Consider the following 12,063-nt stretch of genomic DNA (forward strand, 5'->3'; position numbering starts at 1 on the left):
TTTACTACTATGTATAACTCGGCTATAAACAATGTTACAAATACTACAGTCAGATGGCTAAAGAAACATGCACGCTCCTGATCTTACCTCAGATTATTCTTTAACTAACGAGACTAAGAGAACTAGGCAAAATTTGAAAGTTGTTTAAAATATCAAGCTCTATAGCTTTCATTATCCTGTATTCCACACAGTGCTCATTAATAATAAAAAATAATTAAAAAAAATAATACTTTATAGAAATTAAACCTTTTAAACTTACTTTAAGGGCTAAGTAACAAGTGTTGCCGTTTTTTTTTTTTTTTGCGATAGTGAAAACTCCGCTAGAGTTAAGCTTTTTTGCGCTAGTCGGGTTGCGTTCGTATAACAAGTTTAAAAACTAAAACTTATTTTGCGCTAGCATTAATCAGAATAGAGCAAAAATCCAATCTTAACTTTTCGCATGCATGTATTAACCCATAGGGGGGTAGTTATCAAGCCGTCTACTTTTCTGGCTTCGCCGGCCCAATACGCCCGCCTAAGCTCGCCTACCTTCGCCACCGCGGACCTGAAAAAATACGCCTAAGTTATCAAATAAAGCTGTCAAAAAGCCACGGGGCGATGAGCAGCGGACTAAGACAGTTATCACTCATCCGATCTCGCTGCTCTTCGGCTTTTTCCCAGCTTTATTGCTAGCCTGTCACTAAGCACTCACACTAAACTACACTGTTCTATCCCTATACCGGCGCCCCCGGAGCCCCCCGCAACTAAATAAAGTTACTAACCCCTAAACCGCCGCTCCTAGACCCCGCCGCAACTCTTATATATGTATTAACCCCTAAACCGCCGCTCCTAGACCCTGCCGCAACTCTTATAAATGTATTAACCCCTAAACCGCCGCTCCCGGACACCGCTGCCACCTACAGTATACCTAGTAACCCCTATCCTGCCCCCCCTACACCGTCACCCTCTATTATAAAGTTATTAACCCCTATCCTGCTGATCCCGCACCTCTCCGCAACTAAATAAATAGTTTAACCCCTAAACCGCCGCTCCCTGAACCCGCCATAACCTATATTAAACCTATTAACCCCTATCCTGCCCCCCCTACACCGTCGTCACCTATAATAAATTTATTAACCCCTAATCTGCCTCCCCTACACCGTCGCCCCCTATAATACATTTATTAACCCCTATCCTGCCCCCCATTACGCCGCCGCCACTGTAATAAAACTATTAACCCCTAAACCTAAGTCTAACCCTAACGCCCCCCTAACTTAAATATTAATTAAATAAATCTAAATAATATTTCTCTTATTAACTAAGTTAATCCTATTTAAAACTAAATACTTACCTATAAAATAAACCCTAATATAGTTACAATATAAATAATAATTATATTCTAGCTATCTTAGGATTTATTTTTATTTTACGGGTACCTTTCAATTTATTTTAACTAGGTACAATAGCTATTAAATAGTTATTAACTATTTAATAGCTTACCTAGCTAAAATAAACTGAAATTTACCTGTAAAATAAATCCTAACCTAAGTTACAATTACACCAAACATTACACTATACTTTAATACATTATTCCTATTTAAAAATAAATACTTACCTGTAAAATAAACACTAAGATAGCTACAATATAATTAATAATTATATTGTAGCTATCTTAGGATTTATATTTATTTTACAGGTAACTTTGTATTTATTTTAGCTAGTTAGAATAGCTATTAAATAGTTATTAACTATTTAATAACTACCTAGCTAAAAGAAATACAAAATTACCTGTAAAATAAATCCTAACCTAAGTTACAATTAAACCTAACACTACACTATCATTACATTAATTAAATAAACTACCTACAAATAACTACAATTAAATACAATTACATAAACTAACTAAAGTACAAAAAATAAAAAAAGCTAAGTTACAAAAAATAAAAAAATAAGTTACAAACATGTTAAAAATATTACAACAATTTTAAGCTACTTACACCTAATCTAAGCCCCCTAATAAAATAACAAACCCCCCCAAAATAAAAAAATGCCCTACCCTATTCTAAATTAAATAAAGTTCAAAGCTCTTTTACCTTACCAGCCCTTAAAAGGGCCATTTGTGGGGGCATGCCCCAAAGAAAACAGCTCTTTTGCCTGTAAAAGAAAAATACAACCCCCCCCAACATTAAAACCCACCACCCACATACCCCTAATCTAACCCAAACCCCCCTTACAAAAACCTAACACTAATCCCCTGAAGATCATTCTACCTTGTCTTCACTCAGCCGAGCAGCGATGGAACCAAAGTGGACATCCGGAGCAGAAGAAGTTAATCCTCCAAGCTGAAGAAATCTTCCATCCGATGAAGTCATCATCCAGGCGGCGCTGAAGAAAAGTCTTCGATCCGGCCGATGTCATCTTCAAAGAGACGCTGAAGAGGTCTTCCTTCCGGGCGAAGTCATCTTCCAAGCCGGGTCTTGAATCTTCCTTCCGCCGACGCGGAACCTCCTTCTTCACCGACGGACTACGACGAATGAAGGCTCCTTTAAGGGACGTCATCCAAGATGGAGTCCCCTCAATTCCGATTGGCTGATAGGATTCTATCAGCCAATCGGAATTAAGGTAGGAAAAATCTGATTGGCTGATGGAATCAGCCAATCAGATTGAGCTCGCATTCTATTGGCTGTTCCGATCAGCCAATAGAATGCGAGCTCAATCTGATTGGCTGATTGGATCAGCCAATCGGATTGAACTTGAATCTGATTGGCTGATTCCATCAGCCAATCAGAATTTTCCTACCTTAATTCCGATTGGCTGATAGAATCCTATCAGCTAATCGGAATTGAGGGGACGCCATCTTGGATGACGTCCCTTAAAGGAGCCTTCATTCGTCGTAGTCCGTCGTAGTCCGTAGACCCGGCTTGGAAGATGACTTCGCCCGGATAGAAGACCTCTTCAGCGCCTCTTTGAAGATGACATCGGCCGGATCGAAGACTTTTCTTCAGCGCCGCCTGGATGATGACTTCATCGGATGGAAGATTTCTTCAGCGCTGCTTGGAGGATTAACTTCTTCCGCTCCGGATGTCCACTTCGGTTCCATCGGTGGCTCGGCTGTGTGAAGACGACTAAAGGTTGGTTGATCTTCAGGGGATTTGTGTTAGGTTTTTGTATGGGGGGTTTGGGTTAGATTAGGGGTATGTGGGTGGTGGGTTTTAATGTTGGGGGGGGGGTTGTATTTTTCTTTTACAGGCAAAAGAGCTGTTTTCTTTGGGGCATGCCCCCACAAATGGCCCTTTTAAGGGCTGGTAAGGTAAAAGAGCTTTGAACTTTATTTAATTTAGAATAGGGTAGGGCATTTTTTTATTTTGGGGGGGTTTGTTATTTTATTAGGGGGCTTAGATTAGGTGTAAGTAGCTTAAAATTGTTGTAATATTTTTAACATGTTTGTAACTTATTTTTTTTATTTTTTGTAACTTAGCTTTTTTTTATTTTTTGTACTTTAGTTAGTTTATGTAATTGTATTTAATTGTAGTTATTTGTAGGTAGTTTATTTAATTAATTTAATGATAGTGTAGTATTAGGTTTAATTGTAACTTAGGTTAGGATTTATTTTACAGGTAATTTTGTATTTCTTTTAGCTAGGTAGTTATTAAATAGTTAATAACTATTTAATAACTATTCTAACTAGCTAAAATAAATACAAAGTTACCTGTAAAATAAATATAAATCCTAAGATAGCTACAATATAATTATTAATTATATTGTAGCTATCTTAGTGTTTATTTTACAGGTAAGTATTTATTTTTAAATAGGAATAATTTATTAAAGTATAGTGTAGTGTTTGGTGTAATTGTAACTTAGGTTAGGATTTATTTTACAGGTAAATTTCAGTTTATTTTAGCTAGGTAAGCTATTAAATAGTTAATAACTATTTAATAGCTATTGTACCTAGTTAAAATAAATTGAAAGGTACCTGTAAAATAAAAATAAATCCTAAAATAGCTAGAATATAATTATTATTTATATTGTAGCTATATTAGGGTTTATTTTAAAGGTAAGTATTTAGTTTTAAATAGGATTCATTTAGTTAATAAGAGTTAATTTATTTAGATTTATTTAATTAATATTTAAGTTAGGGGGGCGTAAGGGTTAGGGTTAGACTTAGGTTTAGGGGTTAATAATTTTATTACAGTGGCGGCGGCGTAGTGGGGGGCAGGATAGGGGTTAATAAATTTATTATAGGTGGCGACGGTGTAGGGGGGGCAGATTAGGGGTTAATAAATTTATTATAGGTGGCGACGGTGTAGGGGGGGCAGGATAGGGGTTAATACATTTAATATAGGTACATTTAATAATAGGTCACTAAGCACTCACACTAAACTACACTGTTCTATCCCTATACCGGCGCCCCCGGAGCCCCCCGCAACTAAATAAAGTTACTAACCCCTAAACCGCCGCTCCTAGACCCCGCCGCAACTCTTATATATGTATTAACCCCTAAACCGCCGCTCCTAGACCCTGCCGCAACTCTTATAAATGTATTAACACCTAAACCGCCGCTCCCGGACACCGCTGCCACCTACAGTATACCTAGTAACCCCTATCCTGCCCCCCCTACACCGTCGCCCTCTATTATAAAGTTATTAACCCCTATCCTGCTGATCCCGCACCTCTCCGCAACTAAATAAATAGTTTAACCCCTAAACCGCCGCTCCCTGAACCCGCCATAACCTATATTAAACCTATTAACCCCTATCCTGCCCCCCCTACACCGTCGTCACCTATAATAAATTTATTAACCCCTAATCTGCCTCCCCTACACCGTCGCCCCCTATAATACATTTATTAACCCCTATCCTGCCCCCCACTACGCCGCCGCCACTGTAATAAAACTATTAACCCCTAAACCTAAGTCTAACCCTAACGCCCCCCTAACTTAAATATTAATTAAATAAATCTAAATAATATTTCTCTTATTAACTAAGTTAATCCTATTTAAAACTAAATACTTACCTATAAAATAAACCCTAATATAGTTACAATATAAATAATAATTATATTCTAGCTATCTTAGGATTTATTTTTATTTTACGGGTACCTTTCAATTTATTTTAACTAGGTACAATAGCTATTAAATAGTTATTAACTATTTAATAGCTTACCTAGCTAAAATAAACTGAAATTTACCTGTAAAATAAATCCTAACCTAAGTTACAATTACACCAAACACTACACTATACTTTAATACATTATTCCTATTTAAAAATAAATACTTACCTGTAAAATAAACACTAAGATAGCTACAATATAATTAATAATTATATTGTAGCTATCTTAGGATTTATATTTATTTTACAGGTAACTTTGTATTTATTTTAGCTAGTTAGAATAGTTATTAAATAGTTATTAACTATTTAATAACTACCTAGCTAAAAGAAATACAAAATTACCTGTAAAATAAATCCTAACCTAAGTTACAATTAAACCTAACACTACACTATCATTAAATTAATTAAATAAACTACCTACAAATAACTACAATTAAATACAATTACATAAACTAACTAAAGTACAAAAAATAAAAAAAGCTAAGTTACAAAAAATAAAAAAATAAGTTACAAACATGTTAAAAATATTACAACAATTTTAAGCTACTTACACCTAATCTAAGCCCCCTAATAAAATAACAAACCCCCCCAAAATAAAAAAATGCCCTACCCTATTCTAAATTAAATAAAGTTCAAAGCTCTTTTACCTTACCAGCCCTTAAAAGGGCCATTTGTGGGGGCATGCCCCAAAGAAAACAGCTCTTTTGCCTGTAAAAGAAAAATACAACCCCCCCCAACATTAAAACCCACCACCCACATACCCCTAATCTAACCCAAACCCCCCTTACAAAAACCTAACACTAATCCCCTGAAGATCATTCTACCTTGTCTTCACTCAGCCGAGCAGCGATGGAACCAAAGTGGACATCCGGAGCAGAAGAAGTTAATCCTCCAAGCTGAAGAAATCTTCCATCCGATGAAGTCATCATCCAGGCGGCGCTGAAGAAAAGTCTTCGATCCGGCCGATGTCATCTTCAAAGAGACGCTGAAGAGGTCTTCCTTCCGGGCGAAGTCATCTTCCAAGCCGGGTCTTGAATCTTCCTTCCGCCGACGCGGAACCTCCTTCTTCACCGACGGACTACGACGAATGAAGGCTCCTTTAAGGGACGTCATCCAAGATGGAGTCCCCTCAATTCCGATTGGCTGATAGGATTCTATCAGCCAATCGGAATTAAGGTAGGAAAAATCTGATTGGCTGATGGAATCAGCCAATCAGATTGAGCTCGCATTCTATTGGCTGTTCCGATCAGCCAATAGAATGCGAGCTCAATCTGATTGGCTGATTGGATCAGCCAATCGGATTGAACTTGAATCTGATTGGCTGATTCCATCAGCCAATCAGAATTTTCCTACCTTAATTCCGATTGGCTGATAGAATCCTATCAGCTAATCGGAATTGAGGGGACGCCATCTTGGATGACGTCCCTTAAAGGAGCCTTCATTCGTCGTAGTCCGTCGTAGTCCGTAGACCCGGCTTGGAAGATGACTTCGCCCGGATAGAAGACCTCTTCAGCGCCTCTTTGAAGATGACATCGGCCGGATCGAAGACTTTTCTTCAGCGCCGCCTGGATGATGACTTCATCGGATGGAAGATTTCTTCAGCGCTGCTTGGAGGATTAACTTCTTCCGCTCCGGATGTCCACTTCGGTTCCATCGGTGGCTCGGCTGAGTGAAGACGACTAAAGGTAGGATGATCTTCAGGGGATTAGTGTTAGGTTTTTGTAAGGGGGGTTTGGGTTAGATTAGGGGTATGTGGGTGGTGGGTTTTAATGTTGGGGGGGGGGTTGTATTTTTCTTTTACAGGCAAAAGAGCTGTTTTCTTTGGGGCATGCCCCCACAAATGGCCCTTTTAAGGGCTGGTAAGGTAAAAGAGCTTTGAACTTTATTTAATTTAGAATAGGGTAGGGCATTTTTTTATTTTGGGGGGGTTTGTTATTTTATTAGGGGGCTTAGATTAGGTGTAAGTAGCTTAAAATTGTTGTAATATTTTTAACATGTTTGTAACTTATTTTTTTTATTTTTTGTAACTTAGCTTTTTTTTATTTTTTGTACTTTAGTTAGTTTATGTAATTGTATTTAATTGTAGTTATTTGTAGGTAGTTTATTTAATTAATTTAATGATAGTGTAGTATTAGGTTTAATTGTAACTTAGGTTAGGATTTATTTTACAGGTAATTTTGTATTTCTTTTAGCTAGGTAGTTATTAAATAGTTAATAACTATTTAATAACTATTCTAACTAGCTAAAATAAATACAAAGTTACCTGTAAAATAAATATAAATCCTAAGATAGCTACAATATAATTATTAATTATATTGTAGCTATCTTAGTGTTTATTTTACAGGTAAGTATTTATTTTTAAATAGGAATAATTTATTAAAGTATAGTGTAGTGTTAGGTGTAATTGTAACTTAGGTTAGGATTTATTTTACAGGTAAATTTCAGTTTATTTTAGCTAGGTAAGCTATTAAATAGTTAATAACTATTTAATAGCTATTGTACCTAGTTAAAATAAATTGAAAGGTACCTGTAAAATAAAAATAAATCCTAAAATAGCTAGAATATAATTATTATTTATATTGTAGCTATATTAGGGTTTATTTTAAAGGTAAGTATTTAGTTTTAAATAGGATTCATTTAGTTAATAAGAGTTAATGTATTTAGATTTATTTAATTAATATTTAAGTTAGGGGGGCGTAAGGGTTAGGGTTAGACTTAGGTTTAGGGGTTAATAATTTTATTACAGTGGCGGCGGCGTAGTGGGGGGCAGGATAGGGGTTAATAAATTTATTATAGGTGGCGACGGTGTAGGGGGGGCAGATTAGGGGTTAATAAATTTATTATAGGTGGCGACGGTGTAGGGGGGCAGGATAGGGGTTAATACATTTAATATAGGTTGCGGCGGGTTCAGGGAGCGGCGGTTTAGGGGTTAATAAATTTATTATAGTTGCGGTGGGCTCCGGGAGCGGCGGTTTAGGGGTTAATATGTATAGAGTAGCTTGCGGTGGGCTCCGGGAGCGGCGGTTTAGGGGGTAATAACTTTATTTAGTTGCGGCGGTGTAGGGGGGGACAGATTAGTGGTGTTTAGACTCGGGGTACATGTTAGGGTGTTAGGTGCAGACAGCTCCCATAGGAATCAATGGGATGTCTGTCAGCAGCGAACTTGTACTTTCGCTATGGTCAGACTCCCATTGATTCCTATGGGATCCGCCGCCTCCAGGGTGGCGGATTGAAAACCAGGTACGCTGGGCCGTAAAAGTGCAGAGCGTACCTGCTAGTTTTTTGATAACTAGCAAAAGTAGTGAGAATGTGCCGCACTTGTGTGCGGAACATCTGGAGTGACGTAAGAATCGATCTGTGTCGGACTGAGTCCGGCGGATCGAAGCTTACGTCACAAAATTCTACTTTTGCCGGTCTCGAGCCTTTGATAACTAAGGCGTATCAGCCTCGCCACAAATACGCTGCGGAATTCCAGCGTATTTGAGGTTGACGGCTTGATAACTAGGCCCCATAGAAATCAATTGAGGAAAAAAAGTAGAAAAAACACCCAAGATCGCACAAACACGCATTCCCTAAAGAAGTCAATGGAGAAAAAAAAATTGTTAAAAAAAACCCAAAGCATTTTCATATTAGCAAATGTAAAATATTTACAGTAAATACAGAGTTAAAATCTTTATTAAATATTGCATATGTGTTTTATCATGTTTTCATCTACACTAAAAAGGGACACTAAAAAGTCAAACATTCTCTTTCATGATTCTGATAGAGAATACAATTTTAAACAACATTCCAGTTTACTTCTATTATCTTATTAGCTTCATTCTTTAGATATCCTTTGTTGAAGAAATAGCAATGTACATGGGTGAGCCAATCACATGAGGCATCTATGTGCAGCCACCAATCAGTAGCTACTGAGCCTATCTAGATATGCTTTCCAGCAAAGATTTTCAAGAGAATGAAGCAAATTAGATAACAGAGGTAAATTAGAAAGTTGTTTAAAATTGAATGCTCTTTCTAAATCATGAAAGAAAAAATGTGGGTGTCTATATATGTGTACATATGTATTTATGTGTTTAAATGTCTGTTCTGTCAATGCATATATACACACATATATAGACACACATACACAGATAATGCACCACTTCACCCAGAAAATTGTAGCAATTACAAATGTTTAGGGATTCTCATGTTTATTTATTTTGTTTGTATTGGTATGACACAAAAAAGTGGAGAGAAAAAAGCCAAATCTGACACATTCCACGCAAAACTCCAAAAATGGACTGGACAAAATTATTGGCACCCGCAATTTAATATTTGGTAGCACACCCTTTTGAAAAAATAACTGAAATCAATCGCTTCCTGTAACCCTCAATTAATTTCTTACACCTCTCTACTGGAATTTTGGACCACTCTTCTTTCGCCAACTGCTCCAGGTTCCTTTTCCCAACTGCTGTTTTGAGATCTCTCCACAGGTGCTCTATGGGATTGAGATCTTGACTCATTGCTGGCCAGTTCAGTACTCTCCAGTGCTTTGTCTTAAATCACTGTCCCTATCACTTCACAGAGACAGCTATTGTTAAGGTCACCAACGACCTACTTACAGCTAAATCAAAAGGCCACTTCTCTCTGCTTATCCTCCTTGATCTGTCCGCAGCCTTTGACACTGTCGACCACCCTCTTTTGCTCCAAACCCTCCAATCCTTCGGCATCTGTGACACAGCCCTTTCGTGGCTCTCTTCCTACCTGTCAAACCGTACCTTCAGTGTAGCCTTCTCTGGGGCCTCCTCTGCCCCGTCACCACTTTCTGTCGGAGTACCGCAAGGCTCTGTCCTCGGTCCCCTTCTCTTCTCAATCTATACGTCATCACTAGGTTCCCTTATTAAGTCCCACGGTTTCCAATATCATTTTTATGCCGATGACACCCAAATCTACTTCTCTGCACCAGAACTATCTACTTCCTTGCTAACCCGTGTCACTAACTGTCTTTCTCACATCTCTTCCTGGATGTCCTCTCACTACCTCAAGCTAAATCTCTCCAAAACTGAGCTCCTCATTTTCCCCCCTTCTTCAAAAATCTCCACCCCCAATATCTCTATAACTGTCAACAACTCCATCATTACCCCTACCCCGTATGCCCGATGTCTCGGGGTCACATTTGACTCAGATCTTTCCTTCACTCCTCACATTCAGTCCTTGGCTACAGCCTGCAGCTTCCACCTTAAAAACATCTCTAAAATTAGACACTTCCTTACACAAGACACAACTAAGATTTTAATCCACTCTCTCATTCTTTCCCGCCTTGATTACTGCAACTCTGTCCTCTCTGGTCTCCCCACCTGCCGCCTAGCTCCTTTACAATCCATAATGAATGCCTCTGCCAGACTCATCTTCCTTACACGTCGCTCTTCATCTGCTGCGCCTCTCTGCCAATCCCTTCACTGGCTTCCTCTTGCCTCTAGGATCAAACACAAAACTGTCACTCTTACATACAAAGCCCTCAACTGCACTGCTCCCCCCTACATCTCAGACCTTGTCTCCAGATACTCTCCCTCCCGTCCCCTTCGCTCTGCTCATGACCTCCTACTCTCCTCCTCTCTTGTCACCTCATCACACTCCCGTTTACAGGACTTCTCCAGACTGGCTCCCATCTTGTGGAACTCTCTGCCTCGCTCCACAAGACTCTCTTCTAGTTTTAAAAGCTTCAAGTGCTCCCTAAAGACTCTACTGTTCAGGGATGCATACAACCTACGCTAACCTTTCCTAATACCAGTTCCTCTCCTCCACTGCAATCCCCTGAACCCTCTTGGCATGTAAGCCTAAAAGTCCAGCTGTTTGTAGATCACCTTCTTAAGACCTGACTACAACAGTGCAACTCTTGGCAGGGCCCTCTACCCTATAATTGTTTTGTTGTACTCCCCCTTTGTTTATAGCGCTGCGGAATCTGTTGGCGCTCTACAAATAACCGATAATAATAATAAAAAAAAACATTTCTGGGTGCTTTTTGAAGTGCGCTTTGGGTCATTGTCCTGCTGTAAGACCCATGACCTCTGACGGAGATCCACCTTTCTTACACTGGGCCCTACATTGCACCACAGAATTCTTTGGTAGTCTTCAGATTTCATATTGTCATGCACACAATCAAGACATTCAGTGCCTGAAGCAGCAAAGCAACCCCAAAACATCAGTGAACCTCCACCATTTTTGACTGTAGGGACTGTATAACACAGTAGAATGATGGGCGTCACCAAAAAGCTGTAATTTTGTTTCGTCTGTCCACAGCACATTCTCGCAAAAGCATTTTGGCTTCCTCAGGTAAGTTTTGGTAAACTCCAATTTGGCTTTTTTATGTTTCTGTGTCAGAAGTGGGGTCCTCCTGGGTCTCCTACCATAGCGTCCCTTTTCATTCAGATGGCGACCTATAGTGTGAGCTGACACATTTGTACAGCTTGAATTTGTCTGGAAGTTTATCCACCATTTGAACAATCCTTTGTTGCAATCTTTGATAATTTTATTCTCTTTCGTCCACATTAAGGGAGATTAGCTACAGTGCCATGGGCTGTAAACTTCTTCACAATGTTGCACAGTGGACACAGGAACATTAAGATCTCTGGAGACTTGTAACTTTGAGATTGTCCATGCTTTTCCACAATCTTTGTTCTCAAATCCTCAGACAATTCTTTGCTGCTCTTTCTCTTCTCCATGCTCAGTGTGGCACAATTTATCAACATTTTAACTGGTTGCCGGTGTGATTTCTATATTGTCAGCAAATGTTAATTGATACAGGTGAGTTTAATTACAAATTACAGGAGCATCACAAACTTGGAATGCAATTATATCTTGCAATTTTGAGAAGGTGCCAATAATTTTGTCCAGACCATTTTTGGAGTTTTGCGTTCAAGAGAAATGCTTGTGCAATGATAAATGCAGACAGCGTATGACGTTGGCATTTATCGATGTCGGGCAGACATGATCCGCT

The 12,063-nt window shown here is 38.7% G+C and overlaps 1 protein-coding gene across 3 annotated transcripts in view; it reads right to left on the reverse strand.

Moving 5' to 3' along the window:
* ARHGEF2 (Rho/Rac guanine nucleotide exchange factor 2) overlaps positions 1-12,063 on the reverse strand; it is a 918,648-nt gene that overhangs the window by 354,870 nt on the left and 551,715 nt on the right. The gene's annotated exons all lie outside the window — the stretch shown is intronic.

Source organism: Bombina bombina, chromosome 1 (genome assembly GCF_027579735.1).
Source record: "Bombina bombina isolate aBomBom1 chromosome 1, aBomBom1.pri, whole genome shotgun sequence".
NCBI classification, from domain to species: Eukaryota; Metazoa; Chordata; class Amphibia; order Anura; family Bombinatoridae; genus Bombina; species Bombina bombina.